Source organism: Hypanus sabinus, chromosome 6 (assembly GCF_030144855.1).
Source record: "Hypanus sabinus isolate sHypSab1 chromosome 6, sHypSab1.hap1, whole genome shotgun sequence".
NCBI lineage: Eukaryota > Metazoa > Chordata > Chondrichthyes > Myliobatiformes > Dasyatidae > Hypanus > Hypanus sabinus.
Window position 1 is genome coordinate 132,286,522 of NC_082711.1, and position 10,044 is coordinate 132,296,565.

Here is a 10,044-nt window from a genome sequence, read left to right on the forward strand (position 1 = left end):
GGGGACAGTGATCACCACTCCCTGACCTTTAGCATTATCATGGAAAAGGATAGGATTAGAGAGGACAGGAAAATTTTTAATTGGGGAAGGGCAAATTATGAGGCTATAAGGCTAGAACTTGTGGGTGTGAATTGGGATGATGTTTTTGCAGGGAAATGTACTATGGACATGTGGTCGATGTTTAAAGATCTCTTGCAGAATTTTAGGGATAAATTTGTCCTGGTGAAGAAAATAAAGAATGGTAGGGTGAAGGAACCATGGGTGACAAGTGAGGTGGAAAATCCAGTCAGGTGGAAGAAGGCAGCATACATGAGGTTTAGGAAGCAAGGATCAGATGGGTCTATTGAGGAACATAGGGTAGCAAGAAAGGAGCTTAAGAAGGGGTTGAGAAGAGCAAGAAGGGGGCATGAGAAGGCCTTGGCAAGTAAGGTAAAGGAAAACCCCATGGCATTCTTCAATTATGTGAAGAACAAAAGGATGACAGGAGTGAAGGTAGGACCGATTAGAGATAAAAGTGGGAAGATGTGCATGGAGGCTGTGGAAGTGAGCGAGGTCCTCAATGAATACTTCTCTTCAGTATTCACCAATGAGAGGGAACTTGATGATGGTGAGGACAATATGAGTGAGGTTGATGTTCTGTTGATATTAAGGGAGAGGAGGTGTTGGAGTTGTTAAAATACATTAGGACGGATAAGTCTCCGGGGCCTGATGGAATACTCCCCAGGGTACTCCAAGAGGCAAGGGAAGAGATTGTTGAACCTCTGGCTAGGATCTTTATGTCCTCGTTGTCCACGGGAATGGTACCAGAGGATTGGAGAGAGGCGAATCTTGTCCCCTTGTTCAAAAAAGTTAGTAGGGATAGTCCAGGTAATTATAGACCAGTGAGCCTTACGTCTGTGGTGGGAAAGCTGTCGGAAAAGATCCTTAGAGAGAGGATCTATGGGCATTTAGAGAATCATGGTCTGATCAGGGACAGTCAGTATGGCTTTGTGAAGGGCAGATCATGTCTAACAAGCCTGATAGAGTCTGTCCACACACCCTCTCTCATTCCCAGATCCACATCTGTTCAGACACCCTCTCTCATTCCCAGATCCACATCTGTCCAGACTCCCTCTCCCATTCCCAGATCCACATCTGTCCACACACCCTCTCTCATTCCCAGAGCCACAACTGTCCAGACACTCTCTCACGTCCCCAGATCCACATCTGTCCACACACCCTCTCTCATTCCCAGATCCACATCTGTCCACACACCCTCTCTCACGTCCCCAGATCCACATCTGTCCAGACACCCTCTCTCATTCCCAGATCCACATCTGTTCAGACACCCTCTCTCATTCCCAGATCCACATCTGTCCACACACCCTCTCTCATTCCCAGAGCCACATCTGTCCAGACACCCTCTCTCATTTCCAGATCCACATCTGTCCAGACACCCTCTCTCATTCCCAGATCCACATCTATCCAGACACCCTCTCTCATTCCCAGATCCACATCTGTCCAGACACCCTCTCTCATTCCCAGATCCACATCTGTCCAGACTCCCTCTCTCATTTCCAGATCCACATCTGTCCAGACACCCTCTCTCATTCCCAGATCCACATCTGTCCAGACTCCCTCTCTCATTTCCAGATCCACATCTGTCCAGACACCCTCTCTCATTCCCAGATCCACATCTGTCCAGACACCCTCTCTCATTCCCAGATCCACATCTGTCCACAAACCCTCTCTCATTCCCAGATCCACATCTGTCCACAAACCCTCTCTCATTCCCAGAGCCACATCTGTCCAGACACCCTCTCTCATTCCCAGATCCACATCTGTCCACACACTCTCATTCCCAGATCCACATCTGTCCACACACCCTCTCTCATTCCCAGATCCACATCTGTCCAGACACCCTCTCTCATTCCCAGATCCACATCTGTCCACACACCCTCTCTCATTCCCAGATCCACATCTGTCCACACACCCTCTCTCATTCCCAGATCCACATCTGTTCAGACACCCTCTCTCATTCCCAGATCCACATCTGTCCAGACACCCTCTCTCATTCCCAGATCCACATCTGTCCACACACCCTCTCTCATTCCCAGATCCACATCTGTCCAGACACCCTCTCTCATTCCGATCCACATCTGTCCAGACTGCCTCTCTCATTTCCAGATCCACATCTGTCCAGACACCCTCTCTCATTCCCAGATCCACATCTGTCCACACCACCTCTCTCATTCCCAGATCCACATCTGTCCAGACACCCTCTCTCATTCCCAGATCCACATCTGTCCACAAACCCTCTCTCATTCCCAGATCCACATCTGTCCAGATACCCTCTCTCATTCCCAGATCCACATCTGTCCAGACACCCTCTCTCATTCCCAGATCCACATCTGTCCAGACACCCTCTCTCATTCCCAGATCCACATCTGTCCACACACCCTCTCTCATTCCCAGATCCACATCTGTCCAGAAACCCTCTCTCATTCCCAGATCCACATCTGTCCAGACACCCTCTCTCATTCCCAGATCCACATCTGTCCACACACCCTCTCTCATTCCCAGATCCACATCTGTCCACACACCCTCTCTCATTCCCAGATCCACATCTGTCCAGACACCCTCTCTCATTCCCAGATCCACATCTGTCCAGACACCCTCTCTCATTCCCAGATCTACATCTGTCCAGACACCCTCTCTCATTCCCAGACCCACATCTGTCCACACACCCTCTCTCATTCCCAGATCCACAACTGTCCAGACACCCTCTCTCATTCCCAGATCCACATCTGTCCAGACACCCTCTCTCATTCCCAGATCCACATCTGTCCACACACCCTCTCTCATTCCCAGATCCACATCTGTCCAGACACCCTCTCTCATTCCCAGATCCACATCTGTCCAGACTCCCTCTCTCATTCCCAGATCCACATCTGTCCAGACACCCTCTCTCATTCCCAGATCCACATCTGTCCAGACTCCCTCTCCCATTCCCAGATCCACATCTGTCCACACATCCTCTCTCATTCACAGATCCACATCTGTCCAGACTCCCTCTCTCATTCCCAGATCCACATCTGTCCAGACACCCTCTCTCAATCCCAGATCCACATCTGTCCAGACTCCCTCTCCCATTCCCAGATCCACATCTGTCCACACACCCTCTCTCATTCCCAGATCCACATCTGTCCACACACCCTCTCTCATTCCCAGATCCACATCTGTCCACACACCCTCTCTCATTCCCAGATCCACATCTGTTCAGACACCCTCTCTCATTCCCAGATCCACATCTGTCCAGACTCCCTCTCCCATTCCCAGATCCACATCTGTCCACACACCCTCTCTCATTCCCAGAGCCACATCTGTCCAGACACCCTCTCTCATTCCCAGAGCCACATCTGTCCAGACTCCCTCTCCCATTCCCAGATCCACATCTGTCCACACACTCTCTCACGTCCCCAGATCCACATCTGTCCACACACCCTCTCTCATTCCCAGATCCACATCTGTCCACACACTCTCTCACGTTCCCAGATCCACATCTGTCCAGACACCCTCTCTCATTCCCAGATCCACATCTGTCCACACACCCTCTCTCATTCCCAGATCCACATCTGTTCAGACACCCTCTCTCATTCCCAGATCCACATCTGTCCAGACTCCCTCTCCCATTCCCAGATCCACATCTGTCCACACATCCTCTCTCATTCACAGATCCACATCTGTCCAGACTCCCTCTCTCATTCCCAGATCCACATCTGTCCAGACACCCTCTCTCAATCCCAGATCCACATCTGTCCAGACTCCCTCTCCCATTCCCAGATCCACATCTGTCCACACACCCTCTCTCATTCCCAGATCCACATCTGTCCAGACACTCTCATTCCCAGAGCCACATCTGTCCAGACACCCTCTCTCATTCCCAGAGCCACATCTGTCCACACACCCTCTCTCATTCCCAGATCCACATCTGTCCAGACACCCTCTCTCATTCCCAGATCCACATCTGTCCACACACCCTCTCTCATTCCCAGATCCACATCTGTCCAGACACCCTCTCTCATTCCCAGATCCACATCTGTCCAGACTCCCTCTCTCATTCCCAGATCCACATCTGTCCAGACACCCTCTCTCATTCCCAGATCCACATCTGTCCAGACTCCCTCTCCCATTCCCAGATCCACATCTGTCCACACATCCTCTCTCATTCACAGATCCACATCTGTCCAGACTCCCTCTCTCATTCCCAGATCCACATCTGTCCAGACACCCTCTCTCAATCCCAGATCCACATCTGTCCAGACTCCCTCTCCCATTCCCAGATCCACATCTGTCCACACACCCTCTCTCATTCCCAGATCCACATCTGTCCACACACCCTCTCTCATTCCCAGATCCACATCTGTCCACACACCCTCTCTCATTCCCAGATCCACATCTGTTCAGACACCCTCTCTCATTCCCAGATCCACATCTGTCCAGACTCCCTCTCCCATTCCCAGATCCACATCTGTCCACACACCCTCTCTCATTCCCAGAGCCACATCTGTCCAGACACCCTCTCTCATTCCCAGAGCCACATCTGTCCAGACTCCCTCTCCCATTCCCAGATCCACATCTGTCCACACACTCTCTCACGTCCCCAGATCCACATCTGTCCACACACCCTCTCTCATTCCCAGATCCACATCTGTCCACACACTCTCTCACGTTCCCAGATCCACATCTGTCCAGACACCCTCTCTCATTCCCAGATCCACATCTGTCCACACACCCTCTCTCATTCCCAGATCCACATCTGTTCAGACACCCTCTCTCATTCCCAGATCCACATCTGTCCAGACTCCCTCTCCCATTCCCAGATCCACATCTGTCCACACATCCTCTCTCATTCACAGATCCACATCTGTCCAGACTCCCTCTCTCATTCCCAGATCCACATCTGTCCAGACACCCTCTCTCAATCCCAGATCCACATCTGTCCAGACTCCCTCTCCCATTCCCAGATCCACATCTGTCCACACACCCTCTCTCATTCCCAGATCCACATCTGTCCAGACACTCTCATTCCCAGAGCCACATCTGTCCAGACACCCTCTCTCATTCCCAGAGCCACATCTGTCCAGACTCCCTCTCCCATTCCCAGATCCACATCTGTCCACACACTCTCTCACGTCCCCAGATCCACATCTGTCCACACACCCTCTCTCATTCCCAGATCCACATCTGTCCACACACTCTCTCACGTTCCCAGATCCACATCTGTCCAGACACCCTCTCTCATTCCCAGATCCACATCTGTCCACACACCCTCTCTCACGTCCCCAGATCCACATCTGTCCAGACACCCTCTCTCATTCCCAGATCCACATCTGTTCAGACACCCTCTCTCATTCCCAGATCCACATCTGTCCACACACCCTCTCTCATTCCCAGAGCCACATCTGTCCAGACACCCTCTCTCATTCCCAGATCCACATCTATCCAGACACCCTCTCTCATTCCCAGATCCACATCTGTCCAGACACCCTCTCTCATTCCCAGATCCACATCTGTCCACAAACCCTCTCTCATTCCCAGATCCACATCTGTCCACAAACCCTCTCTCATTCCCAGAGCCACATCTGTCCAGACACCCTCTCTCATTCCCAGATCCACATCTGTCCACACACTCTCATTCCCAGATCCACATCTGTCCACACACCCTCTCTCATTCCCAGATCCACATCTGTCCAGACACCCTCTCTCATTCCCAGATCCACATCTGTCCAGACACCCTCTCTCATTCCCAGATCCACATCTGTCCACACACCCTCTTTCATTCCCAGATCCACATCTGTTCAGACACCCTCTCTCATTCCCAGATCCACATCTGTCCAGACACCCTCTCTCATTCCCAGATCCACATCTGTCCACACACCCTCTCTCATTCCCAGATCCACATCTGTCCAGACACCCTCTCTCATTCCGATCCACATCTGTCCAGACTGCCTCTCTCATTTCCAGATCCACATCTGTCCACACACCCTCTCTCATTCCCAGATCCACATCTGTCCAGACACCCTCTCTCATTCCCAGATCCACATCTGTCCAGACACCCTCTCTCATTCCCAGATCCACATCTGTCCAGACTCCCTCTCCCATTCCCTGATCCACATCTGTCCAGACACCCTCTCTCATTCCCAGATCCACATCTGTCCAGACTCCCTCTCCCATTCCCAGATCCACATCTGTCCAGACTCCCTCTCTCATTTCCAGATCCACATCTGTCCAGACACCCTCTCTCATTCCCAGATCCACATCTGTCCAGACACCCTCTCTCATTCCCAGATCCTCATCTGTCCACAAACCCTCTCTCATTCCCAGAGCCACATCTGTCCAGACACCCTCTCTCATTCCCAGATCCACATCTGTCCACACACTCTCATTCCCAGATCCACATCTGTCCACACACCCTCTCTCATTCCCAGATCCACATCTGTCCAGACACCCTCTCTCATTCCCAGATCCACATCTGTCCACACACCCTCTCTCATTCCCAGATCCACATCTGTCCAGACACCCTCTCTCATTCCCAGATCCACATCTGTTCAGACACCCTCTCTCATTCCCAGATCCACATCTGTCCAGACACCCTCTCTCATTCCCAGATCCACATCTGTCCAGACACCCTCTCTCATTCCCAGATCCACATCTGTCCAGACACCCTCTCTCATTCCCAGATCCACATCTGTCCAGACACCCTCTCTCATTCCGATCCACATCTGTCCAGACTGCCTCTCTCATTTCCAGATCCACATCTGTCCACACACCCTCTCTCATTCCCAGATCCACATCTGTCCAGACACCCTCTCTCATTCCCAGATCCACATCTGTCCAGACACCCTCTCTCATTCCCAGATCCACATCTGTCCAGACTCCCTCTCCCATTCCCTGATCCACATCTGTCCAGACACCCTCTCTCATTCCCAGATCCACATCTGTCCAGACTCCCTCTCCCATTCCCAGATCCACATCTGTCCACACACTCTCTCACGTCCCCAGATCCACATCTGTCCACACACCCTCTCTCACGTCCCCAGATCCACATCTGTCCACACACCCTCTCTCATTCCCAGATCCACATCTGTCCACACACTCCTCTCACTCTCTGAAACCCAGACCAATACGACTCATTGGCTCAAACAGGCAATAATAGTTTCCATTCACCATCTAGGGCTCCTGTCTACACCCCACTAGAAAAAGTTGGGCCAGCAGATCCCTGGAGCAAACTGTTAATGCATATCCTTATCTTTGGCAGCTGCAGTTAGGCTGGAAAGAATATGCAAGAGAAAGCTCTTATAAAAAAATTAACAATCAATACACTTAATGGTACTGACAGACACAGTGTATCCCTTCCTCATCACCAATGCAATGGCTCGTAAGCTATAGATATATGAGATTAATTAAATTCTCTATCGCAACATGTAAAACAAATGTTTGATGTATTACCACATCTACAGCACAGAGCAGGCTCACAACTCACCTGAGAGCGGATGCAGACTCTGTGTTCTCTGGTAGATATGATACCTAGCATGATGGCAGCAACACCACAAGGGAGATGTGTATTGATGGGTGCCACCAGTCTGAGCGGTGGAGTGCACCGGGCAGTTCAACAGCATACTTACTTTCCAGTCGCCCTGGGCATTAACGTTCACTCATCTCCAGAGACCCTGGGGCAGGAATATTTCCCCCATGGATATACTTCAGGGTTGTCTTGACCAATGGATCAAATCGCTGTCCATTATTACTTTGTTTTATTCAGCACGAAAGGGAAAGCGCAGAAGCGTACAGTGCCTTGCCCTCCCTTCCCTCGGATGTCCAACTAGTCTCAGTCCTCTGCTTTCCACCAGTAGCTCAGTACTTCCTCTGTGTTCAGATCCCCTCTTCATATAGACAGTATAATCTGCTTCTCCACCCGACAGGCATGCTTTCAAAGTTGTAACAACTCCTGAATCTTAAATCTGTGAGCTGTCTTTTAAAGCTGTTAATCCTTGTTTACTCTATCAATGCCTTTCAGAATCTCAAACACAATGCTCTCTCCTTGTAAAATGGAGTGTCCATCAGAACTTGTTAAGTGTTTGATGCACCATTAATAACTCACTCTGAGACGTAAAGGCGAGATATCGGCTTTTATTGACTGGAAGAAGGAACAAGCAGTGAGTGACCACCATACTACATCCTGGAGACTGAGAGGCCGGGCTCAGGCCCCAATCGCCTTTATACTGGGGTCTGTGGGAGGAGCCACAGTAGCAGTCAGCAAGGGGGGGGGGGGGGCGTGTTCAGACAGGTATTTGTAGTTCACCACAGTGTTTTACAGCCAATGCAACTCATTTTTTGAAACAGGTAAGAGTAGTTTTCCTGCCTACAACCCATGAGGGACAGCAGGATGACCAGATCCATGGAGTGAAATGTTGGTTCTTTTCCTTGGATCTCTTCCTGAATACTACTTTCAACCTGGTGACATATTATCCGTCCATTATTCATTAGTCCATCAGTCCTGACGAAGGGTCTCAGCCCGAAACGTCAACAGTGCTTCTCCCTATAGATGCTGCCTGGCCTGCTGTGTTCCACCAGCATTTTATGTGTGTGACACAATATCTGAGGTCCTTGTGAGCCAATGGAGTGGAGTGAGATGAGAAAACATGGGCCCTGGTGGAAGGGGATTAAGCTGATCAAGCCACAAAACCAAAAGGTTAATGCATTAGATGTGCTTGATGAAATATTTATGATGCTAAGAAAAAAATTCTAGAACCTTGGCTTTGTGAGTCTTACAGTCATCCACATCACCTTGTGTGGTCTGTACACACAGCTGTGTGGTGAATCAGGCTCAACAGCGCCTCTTTCACCTCAGACAGTTGAGGAAGTTTAGTATGGGGCCCCAAATCCCAAGAACTTTCTAAAGGGAGACAATTGAGAGCATCTGACTGGCTGCATCACTGCCTGGTATGGGAACTGTACTTCCCTTAATCGCAGGACTCTGAAGAATGGTGCAGACAGCCCAGCGCATCTATAGTTCCCATGATTCAGGACATTTACAAGGACAGGTGTGTAAAATGGGCCTGTAGGATCATTGGGGACCCAAGCTATCCCGACCACAATCTATTCCAGCTGCTACCATCTGATAAACGGTACCGCAGCATAAAAGCCAGGACCAATAGGCTCCGGGACAGCTTCTTCCACCAGGCCATCAGACTGATGAACTCACGCTGACTGAGTGTACTCCATATTACATTGACTATTCTATTTATTATAAATTACAATGGTTGCACATTGCACATTTAGGTGGAGACATAACGTAGAGATTTTCTCTCCTCATGTATGTAAAGGATGTAAGAAATAAAGGCAATTCAATTCAATTTACTTATTGAGATACAGCACAGAATAGGTCCCTCCAGCCCCTTGAGCAGTGCCACTCAGCAATTTCCTGATTTAATCCTGGCCTAATTACGGGAAACTTTACCACGACCAATTAACCTACCAATCAGCAAGCCTTTGGACGGTGGGAGGAAACAGGAGCACCCAGAGGAAATCCACGCACTCACAGGGAGAATGTACAAACTCCTTACAGGCAGCAGCGGGATTTGAACCCGGATAGCCTGTACTGTAAAGTGTTGTGCTAGCCACTACACTACAGTACCACACACACACACACACCACACACACATATATATCGTACTTCATTCCCAGTATCAGAGGTTACAGGTGAGGTGAAAGGAAGACTTTAAAGAGAGTGGGGAAAGGAATAAATAGCTGATGATCATGGAACTCGGATCGTTCAGCATGCACGGATCCATTGCCTTGAAAAGACACAGCTTCAGGCAAGTGCTGTGTGTGAGGACACTGGCATCATTCTTTTCGTGATTAGGCAATCATCGTTCATTGTGAAAAGTTTTCAGAGACTTTGTGTGTTAGAGGCAGCCATGTGACGTATCAAAAAAAAAATTCAAAGAAGAAAGGCAGAACACAACTTTTTTTGACATTTTAGCTCTGGTCGGATGGAAG